Genomic DNA, 12047 nt, shown 5'->3' with positions numbered 1-12047 from the left:
GATAGCTGGTCAAGCCCCAGGTCCTAGCAGCAACTCCAACTTAGTGGATATAAAATAAAAATTTGCTAAGTGCATGAATCTCCTTCTATAAAGGTTTATAATGTTGGGTGGCATTCATCCACCCGCTTAGAAAGTCAGGGCATTCTTTCCTTTCCATGACACACATGTTAACCTCAAAGATTAACAGCCCTTTTTAAATATCATACAAATAAAAATCTGGAATCAAGCTCCTTAGGGGCCATGGGTGAGAAGAAATTTGCCCTTTGAAACAACAGATGTCACAGTGTGTGTACATGTTTTCATGTAGTTGAAAACAGTAGTATCAACACAATACTTGAGACCCTTGGAGGACGGGAGCCAGGTGCCCTTGGCAGGGACTCTCAGTCTGTCACCTACTGTCTGCAAGACTTCAGGTGCAAGGCGAAGTCACTGTGCCTCAGTTTCCCTGTCTATACAATGGGGATAATAATAGAACCTATCTTCTAAGGATGGGTGTGAGAATGAAATGAGTTAATATATGTGAAGTCTCTGAAGTGGGGCCTGGTATGAAGTAACCATTACATAAATATTTACTACTATTATATTTCTAATGTGTTACTATTTTCGTAACATCTATTTCCCTACTATTTTCATGTAGCTGGTTTATCATCATTGAATATTATTTATATTTTTGTAGTATTTCCTATTTTCTGGCCTCTTACATCTTGTTTAATCATTTGTTCATTCATTCAGTCTTCTGACAACTTTTTTTTAGTGTCTATCATGAGCCAAGAACATAAGAACGCCTAGATTACTTTTTTTGATGACTTAAAAAAAGTCAATGCTGGCCTACCTTCCTTGACATTTTTTTTTCTTTTCCTGTAATTATAGACACATTTACTGGTTGGTCTCACTGGTGGGTGTTATTAGGAAAACTCACCAACATTTTTGCCAGAATCTATCAGGAACTTTCTTGTTCTTTCTCAGTACTCTGAAAATATATAGGTACATGCTTGTCTATTTATAAAGGAATCAATTGCATCCTTCTTTCCTTTCCTTTTTTCCTCTAATAAATCTTTACTGAGCGTATGCTAAATGCCATCCACCCAGCCGGCCCACCCAGCAGCTACAAACGCCCCAAGTACTTCCTCTTTGAAGAGCTTACAGTCTACTGGGGAGATAGGCGTTAAACAGAAACATACAAATGTATTTGTGATTCTCAATTATTCTAACTGCTGTAAAGGAAATATCTGAAATATGATGAGAGAATATTAATGGGTGCCTGGACTGAGAATGAGAAGGTTGGGGACAGGACCCTAGAAAGTGACGTGCAAGGTGCAATGTGGGCGAAGGGCCCTCAGGGCAGAGGAGCTCCTGGGGGAGGCCATGGGGTGGGTGAGGTGGTGCTGCCGCAGAGTCAGGGGCTTGAAGGACCCTTCTGGTGTTCTGTGCTTTGTGACTGAAACGCAAGGACAGCTGCCAAAGGACTGCAAGCAGTGGAGTTCCACAAACAGGCTTACTTTTTGGGAAGATCCGTCTGTGCTCTGTGAGTAAAGTGTGTTAGAGGATCACTTGGGACCTTCTCAGCCTTGGGAAGGTGTTGAGCTGACAATCTTTCATCCACTTATAGGATCAGTGAAGACCATCCAAGTTCCTGTGGATGTGAACATTTGATATGCTGGTCATACAGTCCCACAAAATTTTTAGGAGTGGGTTGCTTAGTCCAGGCTTCTCCACCATGGGGTGATATACCCCAGAAAGTGCACAAGTGCAAAATATACATATTACTATATATTAGTATATACGATATACGTTACATGCAAAATTACATGTAATATATAATATGTTATATACTATATTATATTATGTAACTTATAGACAAATATATGTATGCAAGGTGGTGTTAAAAGCTTTTTACTGAGTGGGCAATTCCCCACCACGCCATGAGGTGAATCTGTTACCCATGTCAAAGGCTACTCTGACTCAAATCCTGAAATTACTACTCTAGGATTTTACTGTCACATATTACAGAGATGTAGGGAAAACTCAGGCCAAAATTCATACTGATGAACTAAACAAATAAAAATAACAAGTTAAAACTAAACTTTGCTCATCTCCATGCTCAGCCTTTCTAAACCCTAGGACAGTGTCTGACACACAGTAGGGATTCAATAAATGCTTGTTGAATGAATAGATTTATTTATTGAAAACAATTCTGTAATCTAAAATTTATTAACATTCTAAAATGGCTTAAATTTGCCAATAAATAGAACTGGTAAATGGTCACTTGACCAGAAATATTTCGGATACCTTTCTTGTTACTTTTCTGTATTATTCTGTAGTTTCTCTGTGGGGCTCATGGTTTTAGCCGGTACATCCCTTCTTCCACCTTGCCCCATCCAGGCTTTGGCATTTTCTAGAAGCTGGCCGTGTTCCCTGCCTGGCAGATCTCATTCCATCCCATACTCCCTGACTCACTTTCCTTTAAGAGTTCGCATTGAACCCCTGGGTCTGGCAGCAGTGGCCTAAGAGAGATGTAAACCCCACGTATAATGGATCTTGTTTTCTCCTACTAGACTGGGTATCGATTTAGGTCCTCTTCCTCAGAGTGAGGGCTGACAAAGCACAACGAGATAAACAACGCAGGTTCTAACAATGTTCTGAGGAGCAGCTCAGTTTCCAGAGTGAGCACGAAAGTCCAGAGAGATGCCTGCACTGACTGTCGGTGTTGTAGAAGAACTATCTAGGGCAGAGGCTGCAAAATACAGCCGGCTCTGGGGGCCTAGCAGCTAACCTTAATGGAGAGCGGGCGTGACGGGATGTGGAGGAGGGAGGATGGTGACGGCTCAGAGGGAATACACGCCCCTCCATTTTAGCCTCACGTCCCCATGCAAAATCTTTTTGTATGAAATATTTAACTTTTAAATGTTGGCAATTACCTTAATTAAAAAGACTCATCGTGCTGGCTGAATAACACACATCCGAGGGCCCAAACCAGCTCTCTGGACACCTCTGCAATGTCTGGTCTAGAGTACTAGCCACTGCTGTTCTCTTCCGTTATCTCACCAGCGGTTTTCTGGCTTGGGGTCACATTTGTTTCCTCTCACCTAAATGGCCTTAAATTGACCCAGATTTTTCCTTTCTTCATTCCTTAATGAAGGATGAGACAGTAGGGATCTTCCTTATAAATCACTTTGTTTGGGACGTTCAAAACCAAAACTGAAAATAAACCTTCCTTTTACAGTAGAAGAACATAGCCACCTGGTGCAGACTTTGGAGCAAAAATGGAGAAGAGATAGAAGAAAATTTGGAAGAAGAGCCAGATGGTCTGCTTCCGCTCCTCAGAGCCTTACTGTGAACCTCAAAACAAGATGCTCAGCTCTGTATCAATCCTTTGTTCCCCTGTGATGCCCTTCCTGCCTTCCTGTTTAAAGGTATCACTCGCCTCACTGAACCCACGTCTGGGGCTCCTTGCATCCAGGTTTGGAGAAAGCTGAAGTTCTCCAGCACTTTGAAGACTATCCCTGGTGGCAGATGTAGGTGGGTTTTGCTTAATGACACCTCATGTTCCTTTGGGAAACCATACCTCTCCCTTTGAATGCAGCAGGGTAGGGTACTGATCCACAGGGCCTGAAAGCCCCTGGCTGGGGAGCTGCCCTTGGGCGCTCAAGGGAGAGCGGTTCCTCACCAGCGTTTTGGCAAACTGGCACCCAAAGAAAAAAGCACCCTCACTGGGCAGGCAGGGCTAACTGGGGACCACAACACGCAGTACTGGGTACTGTAAATTTGGTGAAGAGTGAAATTCTCAGAGAAGCCCCTGCCTAGGTCCCTCATGTTGTGAATAAGGAAGCTGAAGCTCAGAGATGTTGGGTGACTGGCCTTGGGCACAAAGATTGGACCTGCAGTTTGTCACCGGCTTCTGAAACAACTTAGGAGATTCGGCCCATATTGGTTTGTCATTCCTCTGCCTCAGTTGCTTTATCTGCAAAGTGGTGACAATGGTTTCTGACTCAAATAAATTTTCTGAGAATAAATAAGGTCTTATCTTCAAAGCACAATGTGCCTTTGAAAGTACAAAATGTAACTAGTAAACAGTTTACTCTGAAAGGCTCACATCCTGTAAAATCAAGTGACACAAAGCCTTGAATATAAATGAGCCTTCTCCTTCCATTCCAAATTATCTCAGGGATGGTAGGACCCCAGATGTATCTCTTTCAACTTCTTGAGTAAATCAGATTGCTCTAGAGAAGCTTCCAGGGTTTGATTTCTACTGGAGACAAATGGCTTAAAAGTGGGGGCTAAGCATGATTTTGAAGTGGGTTAAACTCTGGGTTGGTCACTTTCTTGTGTGACCCTGGGCAAGCTGCTTAAATTACTGGTATATTGGTTTTCTCTTCTGAAAAGGGACATGAATGGCTGTAGCTACCACAATAGTGGTGAAGATGGAAAGAGATCAGGAACGTATATGCTTAGGACGTTAGCTGGTACACAGGAAGCTCTAAGTAAATGCTAATCAATGAGGAAGATGATGAGGTAGTAGTACTAGTTAGTTATGGAGGTATTGTTACTGACTGGATAAGTTCTTGGCTATATGCTGATTTTCAGGGAGGATGTGCAAGGACAAGGGTGAGGATACCATAGGTAAGCTGGCTCAGATGGGTCATTTGCTTTTCCCCTCGCCGCCCAAGACAGGTCACACAGGACCAACTGTCACATGCAGTGGGGTCACCCGACCTTGTGCTGCTTGTGTAGAGAAGATGCCCTTCTTTCTAGCGAAGAGAATGGCAACAGAAGGAAGGAGAAGGGAAATGACAGAGGAACAAGGATTGGCCTGGTGGATGCTGTTCTGCCAGTTTGCCAAAGCTGCCCCAGCATGGCAGTTCCCCAGGGAGTCCTTCTCTGAATCTCCAGAGTACACAGGTCTCCCTGTCATGGCATCCTGTGTTTTCCTCCTTGTTCCCATCACAAAATAATTGAACATTGATTTCTGTAGCTAATTGTGAATCATGTCCCCTCCACCTGACTATGAGTTCCATACAAGCAGAGACTACTGTCTCATTCACCACTGAATTCTTACTACCTACCCCAGTCTCTGCATATAATAGGCTCTCAATAAATACTTGCAAAATAAATGAAAACATGAATCTGTCACCAGCTTTCTGTTCTTTACGCGTCTGGAAACATGAAACTGTAAGTTAGATTAAGTTTGTGACAAAACTGCCTCATTTTTTCATGTCACCCTGGCTAGAATCTTTATTTCCATAACCAGAAGAAATTCTTAGAGGAGGCAGAGATTGGATACATAATGACACTTGTCATTTAGAGTTACTCAGCCTTATTCTGACTCTGTCAGACTTTGTCCATGTCTCCAAAGTCAGTCAAGGGTTCATTCGATTTGGCCAGCTTTGGGGAAATCAGGGAGGGGTTAGACAAAGTCCCTGATCCTCAAAGAATCCACCTTCTAACAGAGGAGACCAAAACTTAAAAAGAAAAGTTAATTTCAGGTACTGATGAGAACCATGTAGAAAACAGAACATGGCGACGTTAGAGATGTGATAAGGATGAAGAGTGGAAGGAGTCATACAGATTTGTGTGCTCAGGGAAGGCCTGAGGAAGTGGTGGTTGTACTGAGACCTGAATGACAAAGGGAACCAGACAGTAGAGATCCGGGTGAAGAACATTCCAGGAAGGAGAAGCAGCAAATGCCCTAGGAGACAAGCGTGGTATGTTTGAGGAACAGAAACAAGGCCACAGGAGCCTATGAGCCTCCATGGAGTGCGATGAGGTAAGGAGGAGGCCAACAGGTAGGCAGGAGCTAGACCCTGTATAGTATTATAGGTCTTGATAAGGCATTTGTACTTTACTCTAAGTGTGATGGGAAGACACGAGTGGGTTTTAGTAGGGAGAATAGGCTGTCAGGGGTCAGGAGCAACAGCAGGCACATTTTAGCAGTCCAGGTGGGAAATGGAGGAGGCCTGGACTAGAAGAGCAGCTGTGGATATGGGAAGATGAAGATCATCCTGCTGATGAACTGGATAACGGGGGAAAAAGTGGAATCAAGGGTGAACTTGAGCAACTGGGTGAATAATGGTGTCATTTACTCTCTTGTGGAAAATGAGGAAAGAAAGAGGATTTGTGGGGAAGTCTGAGACACTTATTCCACAGTTACTGGAGATGTGGAGGGCAGGTGGCTACACAAGGTTCGAGCTCAGTGGAAAGGTCTAGGCCTGGGGATGGAGCTGTGCAGCCACCAGCATATCGTGGTTCTGAATGAGATCACCAATGGAAAGCATGTAGATTAAGAAGGGTGGGAGGAAGGGAGGTGAACTCCTTGAATATTTAGGCCTAGAATTTATGCTGATTTATTTTAGGGTCTGAATCATCCTGATAGATTCTTCAATTCTTCAGGATAATTTGCTTTCTTACTTCTGAAAAGTCATATATTTTTATTAATTAGGTATTTGGTGTAAAAATTATTACTGTAAGCTATCCGTAATCACATTCTAGAAATCAGTTGGCGGGTAACAGATGCACATATGACCAAAGGAAATGCCAAAACCCACTTCCCATGGCTGTTCCTTTTGCTGGTACGCATCTATTTTTAACACTCATTATTGCAAGGCAAAGCCCTTGTCACTTGAGGGAACTGGGTTTCCCAACGGAGACCCAGGGCAACCGGACACAGAATGTGGTATGCCCCTGTGTGCCAACATTTACTGCTGCTGATTTGGCAACAGAACTCAAACCACAAGAAAATGTAAGAATGACCTTTGGTAGCTTTTGTGTGTGTGTGTGTGTGTGTGTGTGTGTGTGTGCGCGCGCACGCGCGCAGAGGAACAGTAAGTGGTTACAGAAAACCAGCTCTATAGTTGTAAGGGTTTCTTAACATGTCAAAGTTTCTCAGAAAGCTTTGCTAATTTAGGACTTCTTGACTGATTATCAGAAGTATTTACTCATGTCTTTCCTAAGAGTCCCTGTTCAATACACTCTCAGCTGAGTGGCATTCATTCTTTTCTGACATGGTGGGTTTTGACCCAAGAACCTGAGAGAGGAACCTCGAGGATTCAAACCCTAATAGACCCTTGCTCATTCCCTGGAGCTGTGTTTCCATGACTCCCAAATACCCAACTGAAAAGCTAATTATTGCTTAACAAAGGGCTTGTACTAGCTACAAATAAATGGTTTATTTTGGGGGTCAAAATCAGCTATTTCAGCTAAGTGGCACTGCTTAAAGGCAGCCTGTTTTGTAACCAGAAGCCCTTGGTTTGAATCCAGACTCTAAAACTTACTGGTTCTATTAATGGGAGAGTCATCAAATACTTCTGGTTTTTAGTTTCATTGTCTGCAAGATGGGTATTGTAGTTTTAGCTTTCCCAGAGACTTCTGAAGACTGAAAAGTGCTTTCTAAACCCCTAAGTGCCATATTAACCTTTAGGTGATGGAGAAATCCTTACTGTTTTCCCATTTTATTCAGAAGGACTTTTGGAAGGGAGCAGAGGGTTACAGGGAGAATTCCCATCTCCCTGCATCTCCTGAGTTCACGAATTCTCAACCACAGAAGGACCGAGCTTTCATTGTCACGTCTCACTCTAGCGGGCAGGATGTGGGTGAATGTGAATCTACAGCACGGTGACTCAACACGGCCCATTAAGAACTCACTGGCCTTGGTTTTATCAGATGAGGAAGAATCAAACACCGTTTCGGCTTCTGTCACACAAAACCGTATTCCCTTTCACACTTGAATGTTTCCATGCCTCTTCTGAGTCACCACACCACGCCCTTTCTGGCCACATTTAGAGGTGGTTCTAATACCCCTTTCTTCAAAGTTAGACTCATGGTTGGGGGGGGCAATTAAACAGTATTCGTTGACCTTAAAAGTGCCTAAATCATGGGCCCCAGCAATTATAATTTAGGAATTTATACTTCAAATAGACTCATGAAAATACTCAAGAGATATATGGGCCAGACACTGTAGCATGGATCGTAATGCTAAAGACTAAAAAAACCCCACAAAACCTAAATCCTAGGGAATATATTAAATAAATGACAGCATTTCCATACAATGGAATACCAAACAGCCTTTATAAATAAAACAGATCTATATTTTCTCACACTGGAACATATCCATATTAAAAAAACAAGCTGCAGGACATTTATAAAATGATTCCACTTATGTAAAATAGGCTATAAATACATCTGCCTGTATATTCATAAAAATTTTCTTAGGAGATATATAAGGTTCTGTTAAGGATAGTTATTTAGGGACTAAGGATGAGGGGAGATTTTTACCTCTCACTTCATATGCTTTTGCCATGATCATGGATTAGCCTTATAAATAAATCAAACCTAGCGAAGCCTAACAGAAGATTTAGAAGCCATTCATGCCCCCTTACAAAACAACAGAATGAAAAAATATGACTTAGGACATCCTAGTTTAAGTTACAAAAACCAACTCAAGCTACACATAAAGGAATATTTTTATGAAAGAATCTTACCTTACAGAACCTGGTGGCAAGAAGCACATAGCCTGGCCTCAGAAATACCTGGAAATGGCAAACCATTGAGAACTCAGGCCATAGCCTTTCCCCGTCTCTTTCCTCTGCTTCTCTCCACAAGTCTCAGTCTTACTCTGCTGCTCCCAGTCATCATGGCACAACTTGGTGCCTCATGGCTCTCAAAATTAAACAGTACAATACTAGTCAAGTGGAAAGACTAAGTCTCTTTCCCTTGATCCTAATTTCAAACTCTCAGGCTCTGCTTGTGCCCAGTGTCCAGCCCTTGTCCAGTCAACAGTGACTGGTGGGATGGGCTCCCATGGGAGCAGGTGACTTTTGAGGGCCCATTCAGGCCAAGGGTATGGAAAGTTATCATGGGGAGATACTTCACAAAGTATCCCAAACAAGATTATTAGATGCTTTTGTAAGCTTGGGGGACTGGTTTGCTAGGTTATAGATGATGTTATTTTTTTTAAGATTTATTTATTTATTTGAGAGAGAGCGAGAGAGCGCTTGAGTAGGAGGAACAGAGGGAGAGAGAGAGAATCTCAAGCAGACTCTGTGCTGAGCATGGGAGTCTGATGCAGGGCTCAATCTCACAACCCTGAGATCACAACCTGAGCCAAAACCAAGAGCTGGACACTTAGCCCACTGTGCCACCCAGGCACCCCCATACGATGTTATTTTTAAGTGCCGTATCACTAATTCACTCTTTTTTGTCACGTGTCTAAATTTATTTTGCTATGAAAGTTCACATTGAGGAACTTGTATTAAAGAACACCTAATGGTTATAGAAAAAACATTTTGAGGGCTGTAAAGTACTGACTTTAGAATCTTTAGTAGCTTGGTGCTAGTAGCTAATCAGTTCACACAGGCTGGAGTCACTTGGAGTCACCTAGTGACTGAGATAACTATCATATATTGGGCAGTGTTAGAAATTATGAGAAGGGAACACTCTATATCAGCAGATGATATCCCTTCTTCTCAGTCTTCAATCAGCTGACATACCAGGAAATGACTGAAGGATTGTTCGAATGTATTTTTAAGATCCATCAGAAGTAAAAGGAAAGAATCTTAAGTATCCTATGTAGAAATTGTATGTTTGCATCCATTCAGCCATCCATCCAGCTAATATTGACAGCGTATCTAGTATAAATCCAGCACTCTGCTAGGCATGAGGATTAAGGATGGTCATAGTACTCCTCTGCTCTCAAAAAATTCAGCCTAGTGGGGGAAACATTCATGTAAACGAAAAACAACAATTCATGTAAATCATGTTGAAAGATATAGAAGAGAGGTGGAAGGATGAGCTTCTGACAGGGCAAAGAACACTTCTACCTTTGTGAACGGGTGAGGAAGAGACAGTGAATGTAATTTCAGGGAAAGTGAAAGTCTACCATTTCTTACAAATGCCCAAGCGAGGGAATAGCCTCTAAATTTGCATTTTCTGTACATCTATCTCCAAGCTTCAATGGTTTGTCATTTCTACACGATGGAAAAAAAGAGCTAGCTCATTTAATCCCTCATAGGACTAAGTTCCATGAAGTCAATGTTCCTTTTGTTTACTGCCATGCTCCCTAGAGTTTTATCATGGCTGGTTCACCACAGGTGCTCACTAAGTGTCTCTACAAGAAAACTTTTATTGAATGAAAACACATAAAGTGCACAGATCGTAAGTGTCCAGTATGATGAATTTTCATAATGTGAACACCACCACCAAGAGCAGGAAAGAATGTATTAGCATGACCCCAAAAGATCCTCATAGACCCTCCCAATCACTACCCTTAAAAGGGTAAGGGTCACCCTCACTTTAGTTACCATGGATAAGTTTCGCCAGATTTTGGACTTTATGTAATGGAATTATACAGTATGTGTTCACTTGCCTCTGGCTTCTTTTGCTCAATGTTGTGCTTGAGAGATTCATCCATATCCCTGCATGTAGTTTAAATCTGTTTGTTATCTTGCTAAAGAGCATTACATGGACACAACACACTTTATTCATTCTTCTGTCGACAGATATTTGGGTTGGGAGCTCTTAAAAGTAATGTTGTTATTAATAGTCTTGACTATATCCTTTGGTGTACAAGCACAAACTTCTATTAGGAATACCCTAGAAATAGAATTGGTGGGTTGTGAGTAAAATCCCAATGTATCGTTCGACGTTAGTAGGAACTACCGATGTTTTGCAAGTGGTTATACCAGTTTACATTCCTCTCAGCAGTATGAGCTTCAGTAGCTCCTCATACTTGCCAGCAACTTGAAATTATCAGTCTTTTAAATGGTAGCCCTTCTGGTGGGTCTGTAATGTATCTCACTGTGGCTTTAGCTTGCATTTCTCTGATGACTAATATTGTTGATCACCTGTTCAAGTGTTTTTTGGTAATACAAATATCTTCTTTTGTGAAGTGCCCTTTAAATCCTTTGCCCATTTTTTTCTTTTATCAGGTTATTGGTCCTTTTTCCCTTTGCAGGACTTCCATATTTTAGATATGGCTGCTTTGTTCAAATAGTATATGCAATGCAAATATATTCTCCCACTCTGTGGCCTGCCTTTTTACTCTCCTAAAGATAGTTTTTGATGCATATAACTTCTCATTTTAATGTGATCCAATTAATCCATCTTTTCTTTTATGGTACTTTAATGCTTTTTTGTGCCTTGTTTAAAAATCTGGAGGTGCCTGGGTGGCTCAGTTAGTTGAGAGTCAGACTCTTGGTTTTGCCTCAGGTCATTATCTCACGGTCCTGGGATCAAGCTCTGAGTCGGACTCTGCGCTCAGTGGGGAGTCTTCTTGTCCCTCTCCCTCTGCTCCTCCCCCTGCTGGTGCTTGCTTGTGTTCTTCCTCTCTCTCAAATAAATAAAGTCTTAAAATAAAATCTTTGGCTACCTCAGGAGCACCTGGGTGGCTCAGTCAGTTGAGCATCAGACTCTTGATTTCAGCTCAAGCCATGATCTCTGGGTCTTGAGACCAAGTACCACTTCTGGGCTCCATGCTCATCAGGGAGTCTGCTTGTGATTCTCTCTCCCTCTGCCCCTCGCCACTGCACACATTTCTTTCTCTCTCAAAAATAAATAAATCTTTAAAAAAAATATTTGGCTACTTCAAGATTGTGAAGATATTCTCCAATGTTTTCTTACAGGTATTTTATTGTTTTGCCTCTCATACTTAAGTTGAAAATATAACTGGATTGATTTTTGTGTATGGTTGATAAAAATTCAATTTCTAACTGTCCTAGCACCAAGAAAAAGCCACTTGTCATAATTCAAGTGATTACATATCCATGGATCTATTCCTGTATTCTCTGTTCTGTTCCACTACTTGTCTATACTAATGCCAACACCACAGTTTTATTTATTGTAGCTTTACAATGAATCTTGAAATCCAACTTTGTTCTTCTTTAGTGTTACTTTGGTGCTCTTTGCCTTTTTCATTGCCATTTAAATTTTAGGATCTGAAAAGCTTTCTGGAATTTTGGTTGGGACTGCCTACTGCAAGGCCAGTGACTGAATGAAAAGATCCATTGGGAAAGAAATGACATCATTCATATATTGAAAACTCCAATCATGGAACATGG

General features: G+C 41.8%; 1 long non-coding RNA gene across 1 annotated transcript in view; it reads right to left on the bottom strand.

Annotated features, from left to right (window-relative positions):
• Positions 1–447: 447 nt before the first annotated feature.
• Positions 448–12047, bottom strand: part of LOC121100722 — a 131045-nt gene continuing 119445 nt past the window's right edge. The window contains exon 3 of the long non-coding RNA XR_005832502.1: positions 448–1633. This is a non-coding gene — a long non-coding RNA (uncharacterized LOC121100722). The remainder of the gene's footprint in view (positions 1634–12047) is intronic.

Source organism: Ursus maritimus, unplaced genomic scaffold (assembly GCF_017311325.1).
Source record: "Ursus maritimus isolate PB19 unplaced genomic scaffold, ASM1731132v1 scaffold_5, whole genome shotgun sequence".
Classification (NCBI taxonomy): Eukaryota; Metazoa; Chordata; class Mammalia; order Carnivora; family Ursidae; genus Ursus; species Ursus maritimus.
The sequence above is the reverse complement of the archived record's forward strand: the minus strand, read 5'-3'. Positions and strand labels throughout refer to the sequence as shown.